This window comes from Mustela nivalis (genome assembly GCF_964662115.1).
Source record: "Mustela nivalis genome assembly, chromosome: 11".
Lineage (NCBI taxonomy): Eukaryota > Metazoa > Chordata > Mammalia > Carnivora > Mustelidae > Mustela > Mustela nivalis.
The window spans coordinates 34176229-34186351 of NC_139030.1; the positions used below are offsets into that span (position 1 = coordinate 34176229).

The window sequence follows — 10123 nt, forward strand, 5'->3', positions numbered from 1 at the left end:
GAAGGTAGAGATAATCTGACTTAAAAATTTGCTCACAGAGGGAGCAAAACACGGCTGTAGTCACGTGAGTCATGGGTTCTGGAGAAAAAAGCAACACTGACTCAAGGGATTGAAGAGAAGGGGAGTTTCCTTAAGGACTAGTTCCTGAATCAGCCAATGTTTGCCTAAGATAAAATAAACTGCACTTGCAAGTTGTGGTAGGCAAAAACAAAACACATAAAACCCTCCGACACAAACTAGATGAAGAAAGGAATTCATTGGTGCACATACCTGAAAAATCCAGGGGTAAGAAATTTTTTGTTGTTGTTGCTGTTGTGTTGTTGTTAAGGTTTTATTTATTTATTTTAGAGAAAGAGAGGGAGAGAGCACAAGCTGGGGGAAGCGGCAGAGGGCAAGGGAGAAGCAGACTCCCTGCTGAGTAGGGAGCCCCACATGGGGCTCCATCCATGGACCGTGAGATCATGGCCTGAACCGAAGGCAGACACTTAACCCACTAAGCCACCCAGGTGCCCCAGAAGCTCTTGATTTCTCTCTCTCTTTAATATGCATATGAAGAACCAGGCGTGTTACACTCACGCTTCATTCTAAGGCTCCCAGTGGTGACAAGAGAGTTGCAGTAGCCCCAGCCTCACAATATTTCTGTTTGGAGTCCAGCATGAAAGAAGACTGACGACCTGACAGCTCCAAAAAATCTGGGAGTCTCCGCATGACTGACATGCTTGTGAATTACTAATGGGCACATACAAAATAATGCTCTGGCCAAACCTGGGTCATGTGACACACTCCAGAGCTGAAAGTGGAATTAGCTGCACGGTAACCACATGGACTGAGAGTGCGGAGGGGGTCAATCCCTAAACATAATATGTGGGCAGTCATGTTTGCTGGGCAGCCAGAAAAAATGTTTCCCACACTACCCATTGCCATGTGTCAGAGGCACTGCTAAAATGCTACTATGTTCTATACAGTGGTAATCCTGAGAAAACATACCCTTGCTCTGGCATTAGGTATGAAATCCCCTTAAGAGTTAAAGGGTACCAGTAATTGTTTCACTCCAGCTTAGAGATGCTTAGCAGGGCTGTGCTACTCACTAGCATGTAATTCAGGCTGTTTTTTTAGTGGTGAAGCCATTGTTCTCACCAACAGCTTTGTCCCTCTCTTACACTGCAAGCCGCTGGGGTCTACCCAGTGCCCTATGTAATGTCAGTATCAATACATGATTTTGTTCATGATTCATTGACTTAAGGGTTCTGTTTCCAGTCAGATCTGACACAGTCAGAAGCATCTGAGCTTCTGTTGGCTTCAAAATAGGAATTATAATTATTTTTGGCAAGTGTGAAATCATCGTAACTCATGTTCTTTGGAAACATATTTTGAACATCCTGCTGACTGGAAAGATGTATACAATCCCTCCACAGAGCAATTGCTCATTCAACAGTTACATTTTAAACGGAAACAAAATTTTAAGTAATTAATTTGGATCATTTACCAAGCGGCTTTTAGCAATTAGGTCCATGCTACTTTTCTTTTGAATATGGATGATTTTTCTAGAGCAGGGAAAGGAAAATTTCCCCCTTTCGATTGTAACTAAGGTGTCAGTTAGTCAGTTTAAGGTTGAGAAGCATCTGTTTAAATTTGAGGCATCTGAACCTGAGCTCTCATCCTGGATATTGGGAACGGGGTGTGTGTGTTTGAGAGAAAGAGACAGAGAGACAGGGACAGAGAATTATCAAAATTGATCAGTTCTCTGGGGAACATGGAATTCAGGGTGTTATAAGAAAATGCTAAGAAACAAAATCAAGGGGCGCCTGGGTGGCTCAGTGGGTTAAAGCCCCTGCCTTCGGCTCAGGTCATGATCCCAGGGTTCTGGGATCAAACCCCGCATCGGGCCCTCTGCTCAGCAGGGAGCCTGCTTCCCCCTCTTTCTCTGCCTGCCTCTCTGTGTGTCAAATAAATAAAATCTTAAAAAAAAGAAAAGAAACAAAATCAAAGTCTGACCAAAATATGAATCTCAGAGAAATAAGCAGAGAGGCTGAAACCAAGCAGGGGGCAACAGGAAGTAAGATTAGTACGGATACTAATAATATCATACATAATATATTAATAATAATATCTGTATGATTCTATGTAATTATGAAGTAAGAACTATCTAAGTGTTTCACACAGGAATACATATTCTCTATTCTAGGCTACAGCTTTAATGAGGGTAGAGAATGCGTTTATTTTTTTGTAGGGCCCCTTGCTCAATAAATATTGTTGAATAAAATGAGGCTGGATTTGCCAAAACAAAACAAGTGGGGTAAGGCATGGAGGATCAGGAGCAGATACAGGGACAGTCACTGGGCAGCTAACTGAAATTGCTGACCCTTCCTACAGGGTCTCCCAGGCTTGGTTGTGGGTGAGGAGGGACTGTTCAAGTGTGTTAGAGCATATCAGACTGTACCCAGATTTTGTCCATGTTCCAAAGATAATTTTTTTTCATTTTTTAAAAAAGATTTTATTTTTATTTATTTGACAGAGATCACACGTAGGCAGAGAGGCAGGCAGAGAGAGAGGGGGAAACAGGCTCCTTGCTGAACAGAGAGCCCGATGTGGGGTTTGATTCCAGAACCCTGAGATCATGACCTGAGCGGAAGGCAGACGCTTTAACCCACTGAGCCACCCAGGTGCCCCCCAAAGATAATTTAAACTTTGATTTTCATTAAATCGGCCATCAAAAGGCAACTAACTGATGTCTACGACATTATCGAATCGGTCCATGTGTGTTGCTTTCTTTACCTTATCTTTTTTTTTTTTTTTAAGATTTTATTTATTTATTTGACAGAGAGAGATCACAAGTAGATGGAGAGAGAGGCAGGCAGAGAGAGAGAGAGAGAGGGAAGCAGGCTCCCTGCTGAGCAGAGAGCCCGATGCGGGACTCGATCCCAGGACCCTGAGATCATGACCTGAGCCAAAGGCAGCGGCTTAACCCACTGAGCCACCCAGGCGCCCTTTCTTTACCTTATCTTGCTCCCCCTCTCTGACCTCCCCTAACCGACTCACGCATTCCAGGGTATTCTGGGAATTCTAAAGTGGGTGCACTACATCTCTGCTTGCGGTAACACTGGGTGGAGTTTATTACCTCCTATTAGGCTTGTGTGGAGGTGTTTTTCTGGAGCTTTGAACTGGTAGCAACAATGGAGGTAACTGTCTTCAATATTTGAGTTGTTGTATATACCTACTTCTCTTCAGAATGCATGGCTCTTGATTTGTGCCAACTCAGCATGTCCCAAGAAACAGCCAGTTTAGTCTGCCAGGCCTGCGTTTAATCAGCAAGGAATTTTTTCATTCCCTAGGAATACCTTCATGTCACACAGCTTCTATCATGTTTTATTTGCTAAGCAAAGTGTCTTAGTAGTAAACTGAAATTTTTAAAGAAAACACAACACATTCCTGGCTTGGGGGAATAGGAGTGAGAGGAAAAAGGCACCTCTAGACAAGAGACTATCACTTGAATACTTATTTTACAATGGAAATCAAGTTAATGAAAAATAAAACAACTGAAGCATGCTTTTCACTACTTCTAGAAAGTCATGTAGGTTCTGGAGAGTAATCTGGGATTTCATTATTGATGCATCATATAATGGTTTGATCACACAGTAACAGATAGTTTTCATTTGCAGGCTACCAAAACAATAATAACCTATTTGTGACAAAGAGAAACCTCGAGTGGCTGAAATTGCTAGGCATGGCGAAGTGGAGTATGAGTTGGGAAGGTTTCAATAGCAAAGCAGTATGAAAAGGGCCATTAGTATTTTTCAGCTTATGAATAGTTGGGTTCTAGAGGGAGGCTGTGTGTAATTCTAGCTCTGCTACATACTAGCTGTGTGAGCTTGGATGAATTTTTAAAATTCTCTGTATCCCAGTTTCTTTATAAAGTGGAGATAATATTAGTTCATGCTTCATAGAGTTATTGGGATGATAACTGAATTAATACAATGAAAAACCTTGGAACAATGCTCCAACTCATTGTAAATTTCAGTGCATATTGCTACGAGTACTAACATTATTATTACATTCACGTACATCTCTAAACTCTCCTTTGTAAATCGTTTTTCTTCTATTCCTTGTTCCATGAATCTGATTGGGTGTTAGTTGAAGATAGACTAGCCTTTTAGATTTCATCATCTTCATCAAGGCCAATCCTCAATCCTCAATCCAAGCAGAGGGAATTCAATCGCTCTCAAGTATCTCAGGCCCCTGCTTTTCATTTCTCTTCTGGGAGGGTTTGGGAGAAGAATATAGGCTTTGTGGTCCATGCATCCATCATATGCTGAACCAGTATATTCTGGTCTGGTTCTACACCAGTCAGTCTTGGTCCTGGGGAAGATTTGAACTTACCTAGCTCTTCCATGAGAGGGTAGATAAGCCTACTATTTTAGAGGTATAAGATCAAGTCATTTGGTCATATTTTCTAATCTAGTTTTTATTAATAATGAAGCTGGTATTTCTCCACCAATATGACTTCAGTGTCTTCCTCAGTTGGTTTTGACTCAGGGAGAGAATAAAACATTTATTGGATCCTCAGATTCTCAAAACCTATTATGTGTAAGGTTAAAGGAGGTTACCGTAGGTGATACATTGATGATTAAGATACCTTCTCTTCCTTAGGGAGCTTGAAATCTAGAAAACAAAAGACAACCTTTTGTAAATAACTATAATACAAGATTAATACTTAAAATAATAAAAGAAAATTTTATGGGCAATTCAAAGGAGAGAAAAATCACTTCCAGACATTAAAAAAAAAAAAAAAAAGCCCAAGGAAGAGATAGTATTTAAGTTGATTATTACTTTGGCAGATTGCACTGGGGAAGAGGAGAGAATTTTAAGCGAACAGCAATGACATAAAGGCAGAAAATCGTGAATGTGTGTGTCGGGGGGTGGTGAGGAGATATCTGTGGAGAAACAATAAATAGTTCATTCTGGCTGAAATTTAGAGTATAAATAAGGAAGTAGGAGAAGAGACTGGGCATGCATGGGCTACATAGCGGAAACCCATGCAAAGTTTTTCAATGGGACACTAACTTTAGAGGTGCATTTAATGAAGATTAATTAGGCAATGATACATAACGTAGATTCAATTCAGAGACTGAAGAATGGGAGTAATTGGGGTGGAGTTTGTTTCCTATCTGTTTGACTCTAAGTCTTGGTTTATCAATATCAAGCATATAACAAAGACTTATGTTAGAGGGATAAGACAATTAGCTCAGACTTATATATTGAGTGTGAGATGCCACAGGAACATTCAAGTGAATTACTGTAGTAACTTCTGGCTCCACTGTATCCTCCAAGTGGTAGGAAAATAGACCTTACCTCTTTATGGCAGGAAATACAAAGGATTTGTTGCTACTTTTAACCCATTATACCAGTTCTTCAATTTATTAGCTCTGTAACCTATGGCTTTTAAAACTTTCTCAGCCTTAGTTTCTTAATATGTCAAAAGGAAAATCTCATAGACTTCTGAAAGTAAGAGAAGATAACACATGGACCTAACTTGCATGGGTCCTGGAATGGGTAGGTTGCTAAGAAATGATAGCTATCACTATTGTCATTATCCTTACAGACAGGTTCAAATACTGGCTCTGTCATTTATTTGCTGTGTGATTATTTAGCCTCTTTAAACCTTGGTTGGCTCATTTCTATGGTTGTAAAAATTTAATGATCTATACCTAGAACTTCTCAAGATGGTAGTACTAGTAGTTCCTAAAATTGTTGTGAAGATTTACTAAGTTCTTGAATATAAAGAAAGGCAGTGTGAGAATATGATCTGGTGGGTCAGTAAGAGTGGTCTGGCCTCAGGGACCAGCCCAACTTACTCTCTATTTAGATGACTCTGTGGAAGCTCTAAGCCTTTCCACATCTGTTTTCTCATTGGAAAATGGGGGTCATATTAATGCCCAACTTCTAGAATTGTTGTGAGCACTAAATGGGATAATACAAATAAAGTGTCTCACATCTGACACCTAATAAGGGTTCAAAGCATAGTTTTTATTAATATTTAGTGTTACCTTCCTAAATTGACATGAATCATACATCAGTGTCTATCCTTGGGAGGAAGACATGGCTTAAGGTGAAGAGGAAGATTATAAATTCAGCACTAATTTTAGAGATAAATGGGTGATTGGGTAAGGAAGGTTAGAAACCCAGCTAAAAATGCCTTCTACAATAGAGATTGACTACCTCAAAACAAGAAATTCCCAAGTGGAACTGCTCCGAAGTTTAGCGCCACTGGCTTAATGATATCCCGAAAAACCTAGATTCTGTCTCTCCTTGTTAGCTTGTCTTCTTAGGCTGTTTTGCCATCATGTCCCCAGTATCGGCAGCTTTAGTTTCAGGCATCTTTAGGAAATGAATCTGAGGGATCATTAGTGGATCTCTTTGGGATGTGAGGGGGTTAGTACCTATTGATTTCAGGTTGGGGAGAAGACAACAGAGAAGCACCATTTCATACTTTGCTAAATAAGTGATACTCTAATGAGCACCCTTGTAGAGGCCTCATTCCACATGTGTGAAGTATTTCTAGGATGATCAAGGAGATAGAGTGTTCCAAAGAGGGCACTTTTTACGGTTGTCCAATCTTACAGATGGCATTACTGCTTTACTCTTCTCTCTCATTAGTGGTATATAAAAGTAAACATTTCCATACTTCTCATCCAAAATTTGGTAATGTCAAACTTCTAGATATTTGCTAATCTGGCAGATAAAAAATATATTTCATTGCTCTCTCAGTGTCATTTTCCTGATTATAAATGAAGGTGATCATCCTTTCAAATGTTTCTGGGTCATTTGCACTTAATTTTCTATGAGTTTCCTGCTCATAACTTTTGCTTGCTTTTCTGTTGGGCTGTTCATGTTTTCTCAATTTACAGAAATTCTTTATATAGTCTGGATACTACATGGCAATCCTTTGATGGCTATTTTTTTTTTTTTTTCTAAGTAGGTTCCATGCTTAACATGGAGCCCAGTGTGGACTCCAGTGTGGAACCCAATGTGGGGCTTGGACCCATATACCAAGGTCAAGACCTGAACTGAGATCAAGAGTCGGATGCTTAACCAGCTGAGCCACCCAGGTACCAGTGACTGCTATTTCTATCTTTTGTCTTTTTGCTTTGTTGAAGCTGTCTATGGTAGGAAACAACTTTTCATTTACACAGAACTTTTTGCACTCTAAGGTTCTTGGGCTGTTTTCCTGGCAGTAATTAGTTATTTCATCTTTAGGATCAACCCTTTTCAAAGTTAATCCAGGCAGCTCCCTATACATTGTTACTTGTAGGGTAAAGAAAGAAAGACTCAACTCCTTAAACATAATTTAACCCCTGAGTCTGATGCCATCAAAACTCCCCCCGCCATGAGTCACTCCCAAGGGACTTTCTGGGAACTTGGATTTTAACTGAGCAAAGGGTATTATTAGCCTGCTCAGACATATTAACCAATTAACATATTTACACTGATTGTGTTTTCTGGTTACACGTTTCTGCCATTCATTTTTATTGGAAAGAGCAAGGTGTTCAGGGAAAGTGAAGAACTTCTGTAACACTGTGCCTGGCCCATGTTATTGAAGCACTTTCATGGAGGGCTTGAATAGCAAGAGGCAGCTTCAAGGCACATTTTCTCTTTGTCAGGTAGGGAGAAAGGAGAAAGACAAAAAGGAATATTCTCAAAACAAACTATGATTTTCCCCCCCTCCCTTTGACCAAAGTTCTTTTTGTCTTCTAATACTACTGGGCTACTTGCTAGGTCAGTATGAAAATGTGATAGTCTTCCACTGAAATTAGGTGGTATTTTGATTATTCCTTTATTAAAGCAGTTCTACAGTTAGGACTTAATAGATCCTTTTGAATATTCCTCACAAAAGAGTTATATGATAGAGAAAATCATTTGAGATTGAAAATGAAGGGACTACAAACAAAGTGGGATAAAAGGTTTGTCTTTGCCATGTGTTAAGCTGCAAGAATTTATCCCATCCTTGTAACTGGTTTTAGTCTCTGAGAGAAAGAAATATTTAAAGAAAGCAGATGTTGATGAGTCACATTTAAGCTCTCATAGTTTGAAACACATGTTTTATTCGTGTATAGGGCTGTTGTTTGGAAGGTGGTTGACTGAAATCCTCAACTAAAACCCTAAATGGTGGATTTTCCTGTGCTGTCAATACCGAAGAAGTTGGGACTAGATGATCTCCAAGAACACTCCCAGCTCTTACGTCCTACACTTTTTTATGAGCTTTACGCCTTTTTTGTTTTTGCCCCTGTTATGTAGCTACCAGATGATATCGTCCCCCAGACCCTTTTCTCCTCTGGTTACTTCTTGAAGTCACTGTTAAACCTTTAACAGTGAGGCACTTAGGAAGAAAGAGAAACTTTCAAACTGGGAGAATGGGAGCAGTTCATTCACTGTTCAATAAATACTTGTAGATTTCTTACCATGTGTTGGACTAACCACAAAGAGACAGACTAACCAAATTATCATAAGCATGACTATAAAGACCCGTGCTAGGAAGTTTCCCTGTAACAAAGGACTGAAGACCTGACTGAAGAGTCCCAACAAGCTTCTCTCAGGAAGAACCAATACCTGAGCTGAGATCTGAGGAGGAACAAGGGTTACAAAGTGAAAGAAGGTAGGGGGGCAAAATCATTCCAGGAAGAACAACAAACATTCCCAGGGGGCCTGTAGCAGAAGGAAGCCCAGTGTCTTCAGGAGCTTGGTGGCAAGCGGATCCATCCCCCAAGGTAGTTAGGAGAAAACAGACAGAACCGGGTAATGATTTGGATAACTGGAGATAGTTCTCTCTCTTGCTACTCTCTTCCTCCCTCTTTTTTTCCTAGCAGAGAATACTTTAGCCAGGCATTGTTTTAGCACTTTATATGTATTAACTCAACAATAGCCAAGTGAGTATGTGATAGAATACATGAACTCATGACCCTACTGGAAAACCTCCTCTTAGACCTTTTCTGCCCCTCCATACACTGAGCTATCCTTAAGATAGCAGACAGTTTTTGTAGGGGCAAGCCCAGGATTATTTGAGAAAAGAAACAAACAAGCAAAAAAGATAAGGGTATATAAATATGTTTTGCTCATTGAGTCCCAAGGCATGGGACTTAAGAAGAAAACTACTGAAAACCACAACTCATTCATGTGTTATTTATTTAATGGTGATGTATAATATTTATTGAGTGCATATTGTGCCAAGTACTGTTCTGAATACTTCCAAATATTAGTTTATTTAATCTTCACACCTACGTCATTATTATGGCTATTTTACAAATTAGAAAACCAAGAGAGATCTCCAAAGATGTACAGTTTTCAGCATTGATGGGAAGTGGGCACGGATCCCACCACCGGGTAATCTGTCTTCCAAGCACTAGGCATCACTTGCTCATTTGCATGACTGTCAAAGCCTTGCTACCTCCTAAAATCATTCTCTTCTTCCTTCTCTAAAAGACTTCCTTATTTGCGTTAGGGAAGAAAGAGTCTCATGACAAACATAATACAGTCAAGGCACAGGGAAAATCTGGTGCATCTCTCTGTAAGAACAACCACTGAAATTGCCTTCACTTCAACAAGTAAAAACATGGAAGTCATTCTGTGGCCATTGAACGTAAAGTACTTAAGATACGCACCAAGCTACTATGTAACTCTAAATTCCGGAAATTGGTAATATGGAAACAGCTCCAAGGCTGCTTCTGAGCAGGGATTATAGTCAATCCTATCCCACTAAAGTAATTACAGTAGAAAAAAGAAGGACCATTTGCAATAAAGTTGCAGAATTTCTCTAATTTGGATTAAGCATTTGTCATTTTCTTGGCATATGTTTTTCCTTTCATCACCAAACTGTATGAGAAATCACATGTTTCAAGTCTGCCTCACTTTCATTTGGGTTCAAATCAAATTCCATGGTATTGTTTTGGAAGAAGGGGTTTCCCTGAAATTGAAGGATTTCTTTCACTTTTGTTGAGATCTAAAGAAGCTGGATTTCAGTTCCTCTCATTACTTTAATCACTTTCTTGCTACTTTCTTCCTCTATCTTACTCCCCCCCAGCAGATAATAAAGCATTTCTGTTGTATTTTTTATGTGCCAAACGCTGTTCTA

The 10123-nt window shown here is 39.8% G+C and overlaps 1 long non-coding RNA gene across 1 annotated transcript; it reads left to right on the forward strand.

The window, feature by feature from the left end:
• Nucleotides 1-228: 228 nt before the first annotated feature.
• On the forward strand, nucleotides 229-8412 carry LOC309844310. Its single transcript, XR_014300599.1, has 3 exons — nucleotides 229-285; nucleotides 6977-7106; nucleotides 8112-8412. It is a non-coding gene; the product is annotated as an uncharacterized lncRNA (long non-coding RNA).
• The last annotated feature ends 1711 nt before the right edge of the window (nucleotides 8413-10123 follow it).